The sequence below is a fragment of the Haliaeetus leucocephalus genome, unplaced genomic scaffold (genome assembly GCF_000737465.1).
Source record: "Haliaeetus leucocephalus isolate CR32 unplaced genomic scaffold, Haliaeetus_leucocephalus-4.0 Scaffold450, whole genome shotgun sequence".
Taxonomy (NCBI): Eukaryota; Metazoa; Chordata; class Aves; order Accipitriformes; family Accipitridae; genus Haliaeetus; species Haliaeetus leucocephalus.
Genome location: NW_010972886.1, coordinates 8,381,110 through 8,387,286, shown reverse-complemented (window position 1 = coordinate 8,387,286; position 6,177 = coordinate 8,381,110).

Genomic DNA, 6,177 nt, shown 5'->3' with positions numbered 1-6,177 from the left:
CTCTCCAGCAGTGGAAAGGGAACACCAACTGTGAACCATTGGAAAGGAAATGCTGCATGTGGCAGTAGGCATGCAGAAATCTCTGCCTTTTATTTTCTCATGATCTGTAGGTGCGAGAAAGGCATGGCTGCTGTAACGTCTGTGTTTGTCATGGTACTCAAAAGAGACATTCCTGGGTGCTTTACAGCACTTTAAACAGAGCGGTTTCAGCTAGTCCACATAGTCTTGGAGCTGTGGAGAGTGCACAGGTATGGATACAAGACCTGCTCAGATGTGAAGCAGTGCAGTGAGGGATGAAACATGACAGGCTACCTGAAGAATAGGTAGGAATGTGTATGTAAAACCAGAAAACCAACAAACATTCTCTATAAAATTATTCCTTTTTATTTAGAGTGACATAAAACATCAAAAATTCAGCTCAATTAAAGTATGAGGACATCACTTCGGGGAGGTCAGCTTAAGTGCCCTATCAGTTTGAATGTCTTTTTTTAGACAAACCCTGTGTTCTGGTGGTTGCCCTTCCTCCTAGATGTATGGCTTCACTAGAGCCATACTCATTTGGCTGAGTTTTCCCATGACTGCTCAATAATAGTACAGAGGGAAACCCACAGAGAATTAATCCAGTCATGGCTGTGCTAATTTCCAAAGAAGCAAGAGAAAATAAGGGGAGTTTGTAATAAATGCAATATAAAACCTGTTTACATGACTGATTCTCCTCCCCACCCCCACCAGCCTGACCTTACCTCATTCCAGATTCCCCAGTTCTAGCTGAAAGCATTTTTATGAAGAATGTTACCAGGAAAATTCCCTTTTTTATTTTGGCTATGAAAGATTTGTATGAAAGACCTTTCAATGGAAAGAGGGAATCTGTCTAAATGTGTTGCTGTTGAAAGAGGATTGGTTTATAGTTACATAGTTTGATGTTCTTAGGAGGACTATTCATTTAATCTTTGATCTAGAAATGATTTTAAGAATCTGCACATAAGCTAAAAGAAGTTCTATCTAAATGCACCATCTTCAGCTCCAGGTATAACCAGAAGCATTGTGGTTTCTCTAAGTGAATTTTCTCAAATATAGTTTCACTGCATAATTTCAGGGGGTTTCTTCTGACTTCATTTAGCTGGTAGATTATTTTCAGATAAAACACTTTGCACAGGCTCCATGTAAATGATTTTTCGGTTCTGTATTCAGGGAGGAAGTAGACTGTCCTCTTTGAGGTTATAGTGCTAACACTCTAATAAACTATTTCTAGGAAAGATGCAGACAATTCGGTGTTATACCCGACCTATTCCAGTCTGATATCGAAGAATAGTCATTTTAAGGAAGGTAAGGTAAATCTTCATGTATGAAAAGAGTGTTACTGAAGATTTATTTCCCAAATTTTAGCAAGTGAATGTGGTTTGAAGCAGTTCATTGGCTTAATGGATTGAGACATCTCTGAAATGCATCAGAAGCCTGAAAGAGTCTCAGTATAGTAAAAGGTCAACACCATTTTATGTCTTTATGGGCAGTTGCAGCCCTCAGATAAATAAAGCATTTATGCATGTACTTTAATACCAGTGAAGCCAAAAATTTATAAACATGAATTTTAGTGCTTTGCCAAGCAAAGCATAGCTTTGGCAAAGAAGTTGTTTTGGCACTTTTTTTTAAGCCGTCATGGAGCTTGAAAAGATGTGCTCATCTAGGCAAGTAGGCTTCTAAATTAAAATTGTAAAAATAGTGAGGGTATATTCTTGCAAGTGGGAGTTGAAAAGATGACGGAAATATGCCCCCCCCCCCCTTTTTGAAAACAGAAGGCAGGTTCTGTTTTTGATCTTGGAAGCCCTTCCCAGCTTCATATTTTCCTAGTTGATGTAACAAACATCCTCCACCATCTTTAAACAGTGACTCAGCCACTGCTTGCAGAGGCTTATATTGCCCTAGTTGTATTTTGTCTTTCTGTAGGGATATAGGATACTTTCCAATTCTTTCAGACTAATGACTTTCCTAAATACTGTCTTTTCTTCAGAAATGTAAGTACAAATACATGCTGTTCTTAACAATACTGAATACTGTTCAACCTGTGCATCGTGTATTTAACTATGAGACAAATCCGACTCAATATATATATCATTTTTGTAAAATATACAATTATCTAAACTCAGCCTTTATGCAGTAAACATGCACTTTGGATAATCTTTTCAGTGAGAATAATGCAGATATTACACCCATTCTGCTATGTAGAATGTGATCCATGGGGGAAAAAGATACATGTGCTTAAGTCAATTATTTGAGAATAGAGTCCTTAATTTCTTCAGGCTCTATAAAAAGAATTTTGGCATCTGCACATATTTATTTTAGAGATATAGGGGTAAATCTTCAGCACAGAGCATGGGGAGTTAACCATGGAACATTCATTAACATTAATGGGATTTCTATGGCTAATTCCCCACACACTGGCTGAAAATTTAGCCCAAAGAGATTTGAAAAGTGATGTTGAGAAGCAAGTTGGTCGGTTAGCTTCATTACTTTCATGTTATTAACTGCTCTCTATCTGCCACTGGCTTTGTATGAACACTGAGATATTATACTTAACAGTTAATAATAAAGGACTGTATGCTAAATACAGATACTAGGGTAGAGGTAAAATAATGCAGTTAGATGAGCAAATTTGGGGTCTTTTCAGAAAAATAAAAAACCACCCTGCAAAGCCATAGAATAGAAGGGGAAAAAAAGATATTAAGGCATAGTTTTAGACAGCAGAAATGGTTTACGTTTCCGGTATCTCTAGTACAACTTTAGCAACAAAAGAAAGTATAACTCTTTGGTTTTTTAACTTAGTATTCCACTATTGGGATCTAACTTCAGAGCTGGTCAACTCTGAACAGGGGGTTGGACCCAATGAATTCCAAGTTCCTTGCAGCCTAAGTTATTGTATGATTTGGACTTAGTATAGCATTTTTCTTAAAGCCTTTTTGGACTAGATTTCTTCTGTAAAAGTTAATTGAGATAAGATAGGAAAGTCAGTTTCTGTTTATCTTAAAATTTTGAAGAATTCTTGAAATCTGGGCAGATATAAAAAGCTATTTCATCTGCTCTTGAGAATATTGTTTTAAAAGGAAATACTGGCTCTAATTTTAAAAGTTTATCATATTTATGTTGCTCTTTTTTTTGTGTTAAGGATATGCAACAAAGAATGTGTGTGAAACGTGAATATGTGTGTGTGTGCATATGAATATTCACATTTCTGTTTCTCTTGTATCTTAGCAGTTTCCCTTCCTTTTTAGGGGAGCTATTAAATTGTTTTTCCAGTTGTTATTCAGAGCAGTCAGTAGCCAACCATTAGAGGGTGCTTCTGCACCAAGGAGCTCTGTTTTCTTAAAATCCAATTTACTTAACTTCAAGTATTGGTAGATTTAATGAAGAATCATTTTATGTTTCCTAGAATTACCCAATTTCTTCTCTAATTTGCATTATTTTGTTGAGTACTGTTCTTGGAATTCAGAGGATTAAAATGTGGATAACTAAAGGTGATTCAGAGAGGGTGGAATGATTCAAAGCAGTAAAATTATTACATTTTGTAATTGTTAATGTAAAGAACAAAAAAAATGTACATAGACCCCATGCAAGTGAAAAATGGGCCCATCTCTTACCTAATTAATGACAGAGAAGCATCTGTACTTTATAGCACTTGCTTACAATATTACTGCTTCTTTTAGAAATAAATTTGTTCATTATAAATCCGCTGCATATATTTGCAGCAAGAATAGTAAAACAGATGCAGTTTGTAAATTTCTGCCATTGCTAGTAAAGATTTAAAAATAAAACTCTTAGTAAAATAATGGGGTTTTTTTCCTAGAATCATCATGATTCCTCATTCAGTAGCAAACTTAAAAATGGTATGTCTTTGTTGTAAGAATGTGCAGACAGCAGAGTAGGTAACTGGTTTTATAGCCATTTATCCCAGGAATACCATTTTGAAGTCTGCACTTCTAACTCAGGACATTGGTACAAGGTGAGTTAAGGAGAATGGAAATAGGAAGAAAATTCTGCTGTTACAGAATCAGTTCCTAAGACTGGTTGAATAAAAATAATTAAATTTCAAAAGTGGCACATAGTACAAAGCAGTACATTTCAGTTAGATCCCAGTAATGTCTAGATCATGGGTACTCAGCAAAGAAATCTGCCACCTGCAAATCTTTGTCAAATCCAGCGCGTGGAGATGGTGATTCTGAAAATAACTCCTCCTGGAGAAGTTGGTACATTTTTGCATGAATTTTCAGATTTAGGTTAAGGATTTCTGATATCCAGCTGCTTTTGAAAGCTGCCAAAACTTCCAAAGACCTTCTCTAGTAAAATGTCGATTGACAGCTGAAGGAACTGGCACTGAGCTCAGGAAGGGTAGGGATAAAAATCTTCTTCAGGAGGTTCTTAAGAAGCCGTATAGCCTCCTAAGCCTTAAACAAAAAAATATAGCAAAATGTCCCTTCAGGCACAAGTGTCCATGTTTTTATTGCACCTGTATATGTTGATATGCTCGTAGTACCATACTTGTATTGAGGGCTGCTGGTACTGCTGTCTCCAATTTTACATATATATCACTTAGATATCTTTTCTGAGATTGTAAGGGCCCTTCTTCTCCAAAGGCAGTGTTTACGTTGCAAGAAGAACACATGGAATTAAAATCAGTGAATCTCCCTAACGTCATGCTCCCTAACAACTTGGGAATTTAGTATTTGCATATATATTTAAGTAATATAAATTTCAATATCAGTGGGTGTGCTTTGTGACGCTGACATGCGTTGTTGTATAACTAATTTGATTCTAATTATTCCAAGAAATTATACGATACTTATTTATGTTTCTTTTAGCTGTTAAAAGGTGTATATTTTTTCTTTAGTACCTAGACTGTCTAGCTGAGACTCAAGTCAATTCTTTCCTAATTTGGGAGTAGAATCTAGGCAAAAGTAAAATGTCTTTCTTAAGCATATCAAACAACAGAATAATTGGATATTGTGAACATCTTGTTCTTTCTATATACAGTTTGGAGCTTCTGAATGAATACACAGAATGACTGGTAGCATATGAGTTCTTTGAAGATATTAGGCATTGAAGGTTATGTCATGTGTTGTTTTGAAGTTAATTGTTAATAGATTTTCAAAGAGATTTTTAGATTAGACCTATGACAACAATGTAACAAGGTACTAAGGAATTCTGTAATATGACAGTTTATACAATGCCCAGGAAACTTTAGCCCTAATCTGGTAAGTGTGTTTGGTACTATTCTTGTGTAAATCATAGTAGTACTGTAATTTGGAACAGAATATTAATGTACATACTGTGCTCACTAAGAGCTTGGACCAATCCACCCAGTAGTAGTTTTATCTCTGAGCTGAATGATAACAAGATCCAATTTTAAGTTACAAACTTTTTAAAAATTAGCTAGATGGATTTTTCTGCTGGTAGCATATTTGAGTAGCTGTTGTAAATCACTGGTTGAGTTCACAACTGGTATTTTAAAATTAGAACCAGACAGGTAACAATGGCTGGTTAAATGAAAACAGGGAATTTGCCTAATCTTATACTTTAGTAAGCTAATTACTCTTTCTGATATTATACTTTATAATTTTAACAGATTTTGGAGGGTTGATTCCTTCATTAAATAAATGTTTCTTATATTAGCAAGAGCTGCTTTGTATTGCTTTTTTTCAACAAGTACCATAAATGCATCAGTTAGTGATGGGAGTAGAGCTAATAAGCATTGTCATGAAAAGAAAGGGTAGATGATCAAATATACTGGATATGCTAACTCATGACTAAAGATAGTAAGGATGCACATAATTTGATTATATCAATCTTGTCTCCTTCAGATCTGTCCACTAGGAAAACAAACTCAATATACAGCTGGACAAGTAAGACAGTAAGCCTGAGCCAGATAGTACATCACCAGTATTATCTAAAAAAATAGGTGGTTATTTCTATGGCGAACCAATTCACATTTCTCTCCAAAATTCAACTACATGTTGGGAAGATGCTGCAGGCTAACTGGTTGTTTCTAAAGTATTGAGAGTTGAATAAAAGTCCATTTTACATTTAAAGAAGATTATAAAACATAAAATGTACAAATTCCACCAGTGCATTATTTTACAGAAGTTAAGAAGGACTACTAGCCTGTGCCAACCAGAAATTAGAGCAATC